General features: G+C 45.4%; 1 long non-coding RNA gene across 3 annotated transcripts in view; it reads left to right on the top strand.

Moving 5' to 3' along the window:
• The first annotated feature begins 914 nt into the window (after window positions 1–914).
• Window positions 915–13,169, top strand: part of LOC101058385 (uncharacterized) — a 527,851-nt gene continuing 515,596 nt past the window's right edge. For 2 of the 3 annotated variants that reach the window (XR_010150248.1, XR_008546867.2), the window contains exons 1-2: window positions 1,361–1,479; window positions 8,738–8,857. This is a non-coding gene — a long non-coding RNA (uncharacterized LOC101058385). Of the gene's footprint in view, window positions 1,298–1,360; window positions 1,480–8,737; window positions 8,858–13,169 lie in introns of those variants that run through there. The other variant, XR_010150245.1, reaches the window with a different exon arrangement.

Genomic DNA, 13,169 nt, shown 5'->3' with positions numbered 1-13,169 from the left:
CAGACTGGTCCAGGGATGAGTTCGTGACTCAAGTTGGGTCAGTTCAAATGCCCCCCTTGGACTGGAGAAAGAGAATGAGAAAGGGTCTGGGGTTGGGGTGGGTGGCTGCATGGAGTTCTCAACATTATCTCCAGGGAGGTGACTGCCTCTCTGCATGGCCTCTGTCCTCGCGCTTACTCCTCTGCAAGGTCAATCTGTCCATTCCCCTGTATCTCGGGCACAGAGGACAGACAAGGCCTGGGGCTGCAGGGCAGAGCTTTCTATGCTCCATGTGTGGAGTCTAGAGACTGCAGAAAGAGCAGCTTAACTCACAGGGCCACCCAGACTAGATGGTGGACATCTCTGAGGACAACAGACTGGATGACCAGGTGGGCCTATCTCCAGGCCTTGGTGCTATCTAAGCTCCAAGTGTTAGATACAACCTAAAGTTTCTTGCTAGTGCTGCAGAGGGGGTTGTGTGATGTAGAAAATAGAGACATAGGAATATTGCTGTGCATTTGCAGGCTGTGAGTCATCCTGACACAGAGGTATTGTAGACAGAGGAGAGTCGTGGGTGGAAGCAGGGGAACATTGCTGTGTAAGGAGAAGGGAAGGAGAGGAGGAGAAGGTCGTGTGAAGAAGACAGAGGTCTCAGAGAGGAAGGAGGAGGACCTAGAAGGGGTGGTGTTTTGATGGGGAAAGGAGCTTTCCTTCTTTTCTAGAAGGAAAGAATGGCTGGTCAACAGTCCAGCCACCACCTTAGGATCAAAGTTAGTGAGCCCCAGAAGAAGGACACTGAATTTGGCCACAAAGAAATCATCCTTGTCCTTTTCTTTGGGAAAAGAGCGACAGCATCAGTAGGGGGCAGGAGGCTGAGGAAGTGGCTTAGCACAGCGTCAGGCTCATGAAAGTCTCACGAGATTTGTAGAGTTGGTGAACTGATGAGTGAATAGGAAGTAGAGACACAGCAAGTATAGACAGCTCTGAAGACCTTGACCCCCACCCACCCCAATCAACGTGTTTTCCTGGGCTTTACTCTTTGCTTCTGTTAGTCACTTTGGCCAAGGTTTCTCCTGCGTAGACGTCAGGATGGCGAGGACAGAGGCCAGGAAGGAAGGAGACGTGTCCCAGAAAGCTGAAGCCCCCTCCTGGGGCAGCCTTTTGGAAGGAGCTTCTGATACCTAACCTGGATCATTCCTGCTGCAGTATCAGCAGGTGTCAGCCGGGGAAGGAGAAGCCTTCTGTGAATGACAGTCCTTCAGATGACTAAAAACAGCTGAACTCTATCCCAAGCAGATATAAGAGAGGTGGAGATCAGGTGAGAGCCGCAGCTGGGTGGAATTCAGGGCAGCGTCAGCGTTCTGTGTGTGTGCCTGGTGCTGGGTTACAGCCGTCTCACTGCGCTTCCTCTTCTCTGATTCCTGCTCCAGGATCTCACCCTCCCCAGCCTCTAATAACCCCAAATCCTGGATTGGTGTTTGGGAGACCGTGGCTGGCCAGGTAAACAGGGCAGGCCGGGAGCAACAGCAGACACTGGAGGGAGGGAGTCGGGCCCTCCTCTGGATGAGTATTTGGGACCGGCAGGAAGGGCAGGTGGGGGAGGCTGAGTTCGAGGTTTCCCCCTTGGGGTCTCCTCTCTCCTGTTTCCACTCTCCCCCGTCTCCCTTTTCAGCGCCTCCTCCCTTCCAGCCCACCCTGTCTGCATTTGCCCTCTTCCTTCCCTCCTCTCTGTCACTCCGTTTCCCATCTCATCTGCCTTCTGTCTCCCAGGCAGCCTCCCCCCAGGCCCCACCCCGCTGAGGCACCTGTAGGCAGGGTTTCGGCAGGAGCTGCTGCCAGTGGTCCTCAGGGGAGGATGGACCTCCCTTTTCAAGAACTTCTGAAAACAGGAGGGGCCTAAACTTGGACTGGGGAGAGCTAAGGGAGGACTTTGGGATGTCCATACAGGCAGGGATTCTGTGACTCTTTGGTTTTCTTCTCCCCCGCCAGTTAAGGCAGAGCTGCCACGGGCTAAGCTAAGGCTCCCTCTAGTGGCCAACATGGGAACTGCAGCCACTCATTGCCCTTCCTGGAAGCGGTCACAGTGGGCAGTAGGCTGAATCAACTGTCCAAGGGCCTGAGAGGCACAATTAATAGACAGCTGGAAGCCGAGAGTCTTCAGGCACTTAGAGACAGGCTGATTATTAAAAGCTTCAGTACAGCGGTGAGGACGGAGACCCACAGTCTCTGTTCCCATTATCAATCATCCCTCGTGGCGGATTGGACCTGGCCCAGATTTTCTCAATCATTTCTCAATGACCACCACTCAGGCAGTCGGCAGTGGCAGGAGCCAGAGAGCTCCAGGGCTCCAGGGTGTGGCTCAGCAGAAGGGGCACTGGACACAACGGGGCCTAGGCAAGATCCTTCCCCTCTCAAAACCCCCATGTCCCGTTCTTTGGGCCTTTGGGACCTGGGTGTCTCTGGGCTGCCCTCTCACAGCCCTGCATAGCCCATGCCCTAGTGCTTGCTCGCTGAGTCTGCAAGGCCAACCTGTCCATTCCCCTGCAGCCGGCCTGCTGCTTGGCAGGGCAGGTGAGCGCCTCTCCTGTGGCAGACAGTGCAGTGTTCAGCTCCACTGGACCTTTCGGGTGATTTGACCTCTGGAAGTTCTATTCCACTCACTCTTGCTCCTCCCCTTCCAAGTGACTACATTCCTGGAGGTTCTAGCACCTGCGGAGATGGAAACAGCTGCTCTCCATCCTCCGGGATCTGGGTCAGAGAACCTGAAATGCAGGCATCTTTATTTCCCAGACTCAGTTATTAGACTTCCCTCTTTTTCAGAGTCAATGACCCCCACAAAAAGAGTGAGCATGAACATCAACCTTTCTCCAAGGACACCCAGGCTCTGATTTCACTGAACTACCCCAAGTCTCTATGAACGTGGAACTGAATCTGACTGATTGAAAGTAAAATTAAAAAGTAAATAGTCCTCTTTTCCCTAAAAGGAGTGGTAGTGGGTGCTTCTGCAGAGGTAAGATCAAAGCACTGAGAAGCCTATTAGAAAACAAGGACAGTAAAACACTCTCTTTTACCTGCAGGCAGAACACGGGGGCAGAGTGCCCAGGCAGAGCAGGATTTGCCTTCACATCCATCCAATATGGGCCCAAGTGTCAGCTTTGCTAGTTTCTCACTTATGTGATCCTGGACACATTATTTGACCTCTTGTTGCCTCAGTTTCTTCATCTATAAAATGGGCCAGTAATAACTAGCTGACAAAGTTACGTGGATATTCACGATTCTGTGTATAGAATGCTGAGCCCAGTGCTCATGTGAAATGGTGGGAGGCAAGTAACATTTACTGGCTGTCTATGATACTGTTGGGCCCTTACAGTGACACAGGATGTCACTTACAAAAAACTCAAAATGGTGGCCGTGATCACTCCCATTTCACAGATTAGAAAACCAAGGCTCGGAGAAGGTAAGTAACAACTCTGTTAGTAAGTGCTGCATCAGGATTCAAATCCATCTCTATCTGCTTCCAAAGACTTTGGGCTTATCCAGAATGGTGTAGATGGTGTAGGGGCAGGAGCATGCTGGGGTCCAGGTCTTGAGATGGTGAGAGGTGACAACATGCTAGCAGCCCTCGCTCCCTCTCAGCACCTCCTTGGCCTCGGCGCCCACTCTGGCCGCGCTTGAGGAGCCCTTCAGCCCGCCCCTGCACTGTGGGAGCCCCCCTCTGGGCTGGCCAAGGCTGCAGCCGGCTCCCTCTGCTGGTGGGGAGGTGTGGAGAGAGAGGCACGGGCAGGAACCAGGGCTGCACGCTGTGCTTGCGAGCCAGCGTGAGTTCTGGGTGGGCGGGGGCCCACACTTGGAGCGGCCAGCCAGTGCCGCTGGCCCTGGGCAGTGAGGGGCTTAGCACCTGGGCCAGCAGCTGCGGAGGGTGCGCTGGGTCCCCCAGCACTGCTGGCCTGCCTGTGTTGCGTTCCAATTCTCGCGGGGTCTCAGCTGCCTCCCCGAGGGGCAGGGCTCGGGACCTGCAGCCCGCCATGCCTGAGCCTCCCCCGTCCTCCCTGCGCTCCCACCGGGCCCAAGCCTCCCCGACGGGCGCCGCCCCCTGCTCTGCAGTGCCCGGTCCCATCAACCGCCCAAGGACTGAGGCGTGCAGGTGTGGGGCGCGGGACTGGCGGGCAGCTTTGCCCACAGGCACGGCATCCACTAGGGGAAGCCAGCTGGGCTTCTGAGTCGGGTGGGGACTTGGAGAACTTTTATGTCTAGCTGGAGGATTGTATATGCACCAATCAGCACTCTGTGCCTTGCTCGGGGTTTGTGGATGCACCAATCAGCACTCTGTATCTAGCTTATCTGGTGGGGACTTGGAGAACTTTTATGTCTAGCTAAAGGATTATAAATACACCAATCAGCACTCTGTCTAGCTCAAGGTTTGTAAACGCACCAATCAGCACTCTGTGTCTAGCTCAAGGTTTGTAAAGGCACCAATCAGTGCTGTGTCTAGCTAATCTAGTGGGGACTTGGAGAACTTTTACTTCTAGCTAGAGGATTGTAAATGCACCAATCAGCACCCTGTCAAAATGGACCAATCAGCTCTCTGTAAAATGGGCCAATCAGCAGGATGTAGGTGAGGGGTGGTCAGATAAGGGAATAAAAGCAGGCTGCCCTAGCCAGCAGCAGCAACCCGCTCTCTGCTTCCACACTGTGGAAGCTTTGTTCTTTCGCTCTTTGCACTAAATCTTGCTGCTGCTCACTCTTTGAGTCCGCACCGCGTTTATGAGCTGTAACACCCACTGTGAAGGTCTGCAGCTTCACTCCTGAAGCCAGCGAGACCATGAACCCATCGGGAGGGAGGAACAACTGCGGAAGGGAGGAATGAACAACTCCAGACGCGCCGCCTTTAAGAACTGTAACACTCACTGCAAAAGTCTGCAGCTTCACTCCTGAAGCCAGTGAGACCACGAACCCACCAGTTGGAAGAAACTCCGGACACATCTGAACATCAGAAGGAACAAACTCCGGACACACCATGTTTAAGAAGTGTAACACTCACCGCTAGGGTCTGCAGCTTCAAGTGTACCAAGAACCCACCAATTTTGTACACAATGGCAGAAGTCATTGAGATCAGAGAAGAGTGGGACAAGAGGAGGGGTAGCAAGGACAGGCCTTAGAGAGAAGAGGCTCAGGGCCCGTGCCATCCTAGTGACCAGCTGTCTCACTGTGCCCTTAGCAGGTGAAGCAACTGATAGTATTGGCTGATCCAAAGATCCAGTGACAGAGAATCAAGGACAGTCCCCCAAGAGGCAGACGAGGCTGGACAAGGGCTGCATTGGGAGGAATCCAGGCTGCACAGGGAAGCAGGACCTGAGAGGTAGCAGCACCACTTAGAAGTGGGGATGGTGGGAAGCTGAGGGCCAGCATGGGGCCTTCCTGATCAGCCCAGGGCTGGTGGAGCCCCCAGGATAGCACCAGGGAGTGGTCACCTCACTGGCTCTGGAGAGGCTGGGGGTGCCCCTAGCTCAATAGGAGAGAACCTCGAGGGGACGGGTTGGGGGAAGGAGAAGCCTAGAACCTGAGTCAGCCAGATGCCCAGCTGTGGCCCATGAGGCCAATCACCTAGTGCAGGGCCCCCTCCTTCCTTTAGAAAGGGGAGTGGGGGGTCCACCTCCTTCGTATGTCCGCTCTGGTCCTGGGGCGAGCTGTTGGTTTTAGGGATGGCGGCTGTAGAAGCATTGGAAAGGGGATGTCGCCCTCTTGTGGTCGGATGGCTGTGGTGCAGAGGAAGTGCCCATTGCTGCCGCAGGCCTTCCCAGTTGATAGAACATTTGAACTTCTTTCATGTATCAGGCTCCCTTGGTGAGCGATGTCCCTGAGCCGGGGACACAGGAGGCAGAAGGGTGGCTTTCTCCGGGGATACTGTGGGGCTCTAAGGGTCCCAGGCACATTGCAATAGCAGCAATGGCGGGGACTAGAAGAATGAAAGGACATGTAGTGAACTCCCAGCTCAAGCCAGGCCCTGGACCAGCCCTGGGGATGCAGGGATGAACAGGACACAGTCCATACCGTCCATGTCCATGCAGGAGACAGATAAGAGGCCAGGAACAATGATGTCCCCAATGCTGTGACGGAGGCACGGTGTTAGGGCCATCGTCATTTTTCCCTCTGGAAGGATTCTTGAGTAATCCCCCGGCCTCTCTCCTCACCCAGCACCATCTTTTTCATGTCGGGCTGGGGAGTTGGAAGGAAAAATCCAGCAAATCGGCTAGCTCCTTCCAACTGCCCCTTCCCTCAGCCAGCCCCTACCCAGGACGTTGGTATCCCAGTCTCCTCTCTGCCACCCCCGAGGGGCCTGCCTGTGTGGGGGCCCTTGGTCATCCTGCACCGTTTGTCTCCGGGATGGGAGGGTAGAGCCACATTCTCCACTCAGCTCTATCACTAACGTTTTGATTTTCATCTCCCTGACTTTTGGCTGATATCTCAATTGTTTCTGAACTCAGGCACAGGAAGCCTCCTCCAAAGCCCCAGAACAGTGCTTCTCAACCAGAGATGGTTTTGCTGCTCAGAGAACATTTGTCACAGTGTCGGGTGGGGAGGGGGCATAATATGGGCATCTACTGAGTAGAAGGTGAGAATGCTAAAAAAAATTCCTAAAAACGCACAAGACAGCCCCTCACATCACGAATTATCCGACCCCAAAATGTCAAAAGTGATGAGGTTGATAAACTCTGACCTAAAGCATAGGGTGTTATGAGGAATTAAGTTAGAAGTACCTAATGCAGCCTTGTTGGGGGAAGGTTGTATGGAGTGGGAGTTCAACGAAGGCTTCTGGAAAGAAATAATATCTGATTTAGGCTTTGAAGTGAAGATGAAGATTGCCACGTAGAGGAAGACGATTTTCAAAGTTGGACACATGGCAGACTATCCAGATAGTGCGAACAGAATGTGCCAAGGCGTGGAGAATGAGGGGCTATGGTCTGTCTGAATGAGACTGTATAGGACAGGAAATTAGGCTGTGGAGGTGGGCAGGGGCCAAGCATGAAAGGCGTTGCATACTTAACTATGGAATACGTTTTTATAAAGTATAAAACAAGCACAAAATGTGTTTAGAAAAGTGCATACGACACTAGTATATAGAAATGTAGAGTGCATTGAATTATCAATTATATGCGACTGTTTCCAGTTTTTGGCTATGATGAATAAGGGCTTATAAACAGTTTTGTACTTGTCTCTTGGCATTCATTTTTGTGAATTTTGCTTTGGGTATAATCCTAGTAAGGGAATGGCGGGGTCATGGGGTGTGCATATGTTCAATTTTAGTTGATATTTTCAAATAATTTCCCAAAGTTCTCGTAGGAATCTACAATCCTCCAATAGTGTAAGAGAATTCTCATTGTTCTATATCTTCACAACACTTAGTGTGGCCAGTTTAAAAAATTTATCTCTTCTGGAGTATGTGTAATGGCAGGGCTTTATTTTATTTTTATCATTTTATTTTTTTCAAAATAAGGTTTGTTGACATGTAATTTGCATACAGTAAAATTTCACCATTTTAAGTGTACAGTCTATAAATTTTTATTAATATATGCATTTGTTTAATAAAAATATATATTTTACCACCCCAAAGTTCCCTTATTCCTGTTTGTAGCCAATCCACTCCCGCCCCCTTTAGTAACTAGTAACTAGTGATATGTTTTCTGTCTTTATAGTTTTGCCTTTTCCAGAATGTCATGTGAATGAAATCATTAAGTATGTAGTATTTCCAGTTTGGTTTACTTTCACTTAGCAATATGTTTTTGAAATTAATCCACTTTGTTTCATGGATAATCAGATGGGTAATTTCAAAAGAGAGATGGAAACTACTAGAAAAATCAAATAAAAATGCTAGAAATAGAAAACACAGTAACAGAAATGAAGAATGCCGTTGATGGGCTTGTCAGTAGACTCAACATAGCTGAGAGAAGAATCAGTAAACTTGATGACAGTGTAGTAGAAATTATTCAAACTGAAACACAAAGGGCAATAAAGAGTGAAAAAACAGAACAAAGCATCTAAGAACTGTAGGATAATATCAGTGGGCTAACATATGTGCAATTGGAATCCCAGAAGTTGAGAGAGAGGGAAAGGGGAGGGGAGGGAAGAGAAAAGGAGGGAGAACTTGGACAAATTATAGTCAAGAATTTCCCCAAATTAGCAACAGATAGCACACCACAGGTTCCAGAAGCTCAGAGAACACCAAGTAGTAAAAAAACCAACCCCCTCCCCTAAAAGAAAAAATATGCTCAGCTTCTCAGTTCATCACTTCTGTCTCCCAGAATGGGCTGATGCATCTGGAGAAAATCAGATCGAAATGCCAGGCTCACCTCTTTGATCCCCTCCTGGATCTTGGTGTCCTCATTTTTCACTGTTTTGATAGCAACCTAAATATCTTCAAGTTGATGAAAAATGTTATATAGCTTTTCTTATTCTATTAAGCAGGAGAGCCAATTCAAATACTTAGTCTGCTGAAAGTACTGAAAATAAAAATCAAGGCAATCTTTTTTAGTTTTTTTTTTTCTGGTTTTAGTTCATTGGGAATTACTGGTCTAATCTAACTAATAGGCTAAGACACATACATGATATGTCTTAGCTAAGATATATGTACTTTTTATATAAAATTAGCTTTTGAACCCTTGTAGTAAAAGAAAATAATTTAGCTTCCTTATATTACTTTTACTCTTCCTCCTAATTTAAAGAATAAAAATATGAAAGTCTTTTTTTTTTTTTTTTTGAGACAGGGTCTTGCTTTATCATCAAGACTGGAGTGCAGTAGTGTGATCATAGTTGACTGCAGCCTCAAACTCCTGGGCTCAAGCGATCCTCCCGACTCACAACCTCCTGGAATTTTTTGATGGTAAGAATAGTTGGCTATTTTTTTCATTTGAAATTTTGCATGTGGACCTCTATTTCTTGTTCATTCAACTCTATATACTCTTTCTTGATTTCTTTTGATATTATGTATCAAAAACCAGGCATTGATTTTTCCTTTTACCTCTTTTTATCCCCTCCACCTGCATTCTTGAATTGGCTTTATTTTATTTTGTTTATTTATTTTGAGATAGACTCTTGCTCTGTCACCCAGGCTGAAGTGCAGTGGCACAATCTCGGCTCACTGCAATCTCTGCCTCCCAGGTTCAAGCGATTCTCCTGCCTCAGCCTCCCAAGCAGCTGGGACTACAGGCACGTGCCACCATGCCTGGCTAATTTTTGTATTTTTAGTAGAGATGAGGTTTCATCATGTTGGCCAGGCTGGTCTCGAACTGCTGACCTCAAGTGATCCGGCTATCTTGGCCTCCCAAAGTGGTAGGATTACAGGCATGAGCACTGTGCCTGGCCTATTTATTTTTCAGTTAAACTTTTTATTTTGAGATATCGTAGATTCACATATAGCTGCAATAAATAATACAGAGAAATCTCATGTATCCTTTACTCAGTTTTCCCCAGTGGTAGCATCTTGCAAAACTGTAGTACAATAACACAACCAGGATAATTACATTGATACAGCTGAGGTATAGAATAGTTCCATCACCACAAGTATCCTTTTTGTTGCTCTTTTATAGCTTTGCCCACTTTTCTCCTACTTCTACACCCTCCTTAATCTATGGCCACTACTAATTTGTTCTCCATTTCTACAATTTTGTCATTTCAAGAACATTATATAACTGGAATCATACGGTAATCTTTCAGGATTGGTTGAATTGTGGTAGTTTGTGTTTTTCAAGGAATTGGCCCATTTGATGTAAGTTGTCAAATTTATATGTGTAGAGTTCATAGTATTTCCTTATTATCTTTTTGATGTCTGCAGAGTCTCTGATGATATTCCCTGTTTAATTTCTGATATTGATAATTCATGTCTTCTCTCTCTTTTTGTCAGTCCTGCTAGAATTTTGTCAATCGTATTGATCTTTTCAAATAATTTAATATTTATTTCATTGATTTTCTGTTTTTTGCTTCATTGATTTCTGCTGACATCTTTTATTTTTTTATTTTGATTATTTTGGGTTTATTTTGCTCTTTTTCTTCCTGGATTCTCAAGGTAGGTGCTTAGATTATTATCTGAGACTTTCCCTGTTTTCTAATGTATGTGTTTAGTGCTGTAAATTTTCCTCTCAGCAGTTTTTTAGTTGTTTCCACAAAATTTGACATTATATTTTCATTTTAATTTAGTTAAATATATATTTTAATTTCCCTTGATACTTTTTCTTTGACTCATGGGTTGTTTAGAAGAATGTTGTTTAGTTTTCAAGTGTTTGGACATTTTCCTCTTGTCTTTATGTTATTGATTTCTGGTTTGATTCCATCGTGGCTGGAAAATACACTCTGTATAATTTCAAGTCTTAAAAATCTATTGAAGTTGTTGTTTTTTTTTTTAATGGTCTAGGATGTGGTCTACCTTGTTTTGTGAACATTTGAAAACAAAAGAGTATTTTGCTGTTGTTGCGTGCAGTGTTCCATAAATGTTGATTAGATCTTCTTGGTGAATATGCAGTTGCATTATTCTATATTCTTGCTTATTTGCTGTCTAGTTTTTCTATTAATTGTTGAGAGAGGAGCATTAAAGTTTCCAACTATAATTGTGGACTTTTCTATTTATTTTTAATTCTATGAGTTTTTGCTTTACATATTTTGCAAGTCTGTTGTTTGGTGCTTGTACACTTAGGATTGCTTGGTCTTTTTGGTAGATTGACTTTTTTATCACTATATAATGTCTCTTTCAGTTTCTGGTAATTTTCTTTGTTCTGGAGTCTATTTTATATTATATAGCCACTACTTTTTCTGATTAATATTTATATGTATGATATCTATGTTTTCATCCATTTACTTTCAATCTTACTATATAATTATATTTGAAGTGAGTTTCTGGCAGCGTATAGTTGGGTCGGCATTTTTATTTCTCTTTGCCAATCTTTCTCTCTTAATTGGTGTATTTAGACCATTTACATTTTATTTATTTATTTTTTTGAGGTGGAGTCTCACTCTGTCACCAAGGCTGGGGTGCAATGGTGCAATCTCGGCTCACTGCAACCTCCGCCTCCTGGGTTGAGGTGATTCTCCTGCCTCAGCCTCCCAAGTAGTTGGGACTACAGGCATGTGCCACCACACCCGACTAATTTTTCGTATTTTTAGTAGAGACAGGGTTTCACCATGTTAGCCAGGATGGTCTCGATCTCCTGACCTCATAATCTGCCTGCCTCAGCCTCCCAAAGTACTGGGATTACAGGCGTGAGCCTTCGTGCCCAGCCGACGGTTTACATTTACGTAATTATTGATATGTTAGGGCTTAAGTCTGTCATTTTAATTTTTGTTTTCTCTTTGTTTCTCTTCCTCTGTTTTTTTTTCCTCCTTCCTGTGGGTTACTTAACATTTTTTAGAATTACATTTTTATTTCTCTACAGTGTTTTTGAGTACACCTATTTGTATAGCTTTTTAAGTGATTGCCGTAGATATTATATTATTGATGTGTGCCTTATAAAAGTATACTGGTGTCAACATTTTACCAGTCTGAGTGAAACGTAGACACTTTTCCTCTCTTTATGTCCCTTTACCTTCCCACATTTAGAAGATAATTGTTTTAAATATTTCCTCCAGATACACTGAGAATTAAATTAGACAGCGGTATAATTTTTGCTTCAACTATGGAAAACTCAAGAGGAGAAGGAAAGTCTATTGTATTTAAGTATAATTTTTACTCCTGTTGTTTTTTCTTCCTTCTTGATGCTCCAAGAATTCTTTTATGATATCCGGTCTAGACAAGTTTCTTTAGCTATCCTTTCGGAGTAGATCTCCTGAGGCAAATTAGCTTTCCCCCAGCACCTTCATTCGGGAATGTCTTGGTTTCTTCTTCATTGCTGAATGATATTGTCATTAGATACATTATTTAGGGCTGTTAGTTCTTTTCTTTGAGCACTTGAAAAATATTGTGGCACTTCCTTCTGGTCTGTGTGGTTTCTAATGAGAAATCTGCTGTCACTCAAATAGTTTTACCCATGTAATATTTTTTGTTTGTTTTTAGCTTTCAGAAATTTGATTATGATGTGTCTTGGTGTAGAGTTTTTGCAGTTTATTACGTTTGAAGTTTTCACAGCTTCTTGAATCTGTAGGTTTATGTTTTTGCTAAAAATTAGGAAGTTGTCAGCCATTATTTCTTTAAGTACTTTTTTGGCCTCACCCTCTTTCACCTCTTCTTTTGAACCTCTGATGACATAAATGTCGTGAATGTCAGATAGTTTATTATAGTCTCACAGGTCCCTGGAAGTTCTGTTAATTTTTTGTTTCTTTGAGACAGAGTCTCACTCTGTTGCCCAGGCTGGAGTGCAGTCGTGCAATTTCAGTTCACAGCAACCTCCGCCTCCCGGGTTCAAGGGACTCTGGTGCCTCAACCTTCCCAGTAGCTGGGATTACAGGTGCTCACCACCACACCCGACTAATTTTTGTATTTTTAGTAGAGACAGTGTTTCACCATGTTGATGAGGCTGGTCTCGAACCCCTGACCTCAAGTGATCTGCCTGCCTTGGCCTCCCAAAGTGCTGGGATTACAGGTGTGAGCCACTGTGCCCGGCCTTCATTTTTGTTTGCCGGGGGTGGGGTGGGGTGGGGAGGTATATTTTCCCTCTATTATTCACACTGGGTAATTTTTATTATTCTATCTTCCAGTTCACTGATTTTTTTCCCCTCTGTCCCCTCTGTTCTGCTGTTGAGCCCATCTATTGAGTTTTAAAATGTTTGTTATTATATTTTTCAGTTCTAAAATTTCAATTTGTCTATTTCTCACATCTTCTATTTATTTACTGAGATGTTCTATTTTTTATATGTTCATAATTGCTCATTGAAGCATTTTTATAAAGGCTACTCTAAAACCTTTATCAGATAATTCTAACATCTTTTGGTGTTGGCATCTATGGATTATGTTTTTCATTCAGTTTGAGATTTTCCTGGTCTTTGGTATGATGAGTGATTTTTTAAATTGAAATCAAGACATTTTGGGTATTATGAGACTCTGGATCTTATTTAAATTGTATGTTTTAGCTGGCTTTTCCTGACATTGTCCCAGCAGAAGAAAGAGGGGTTGTCATTCAGTTATTGCCAGATAGGGCTAGAAATGCAGGGTTCCCATGCAGCTTCTGTTGACACCTAAGGGGGTGACTCCTCATTACCACTGGGTGGCA

Source organism: Pan troglodytes, chromosome 13, assembly GCF_028858775.2.
Source record: "Pan troglodytes isolate AG18354 chromosome 13, NHGRI_mPanTro3-v2.0_pri, whole genome shotgun sequence".
Lineage (NCBI taxonomy): Eukaryota > Metazoa > Chordata > Mammalia > Primates > Hominidae > Pan > Pan troglodytes.
This window is presented reverse-complemented; position numbering and strand designations above follow the sequence as displayed.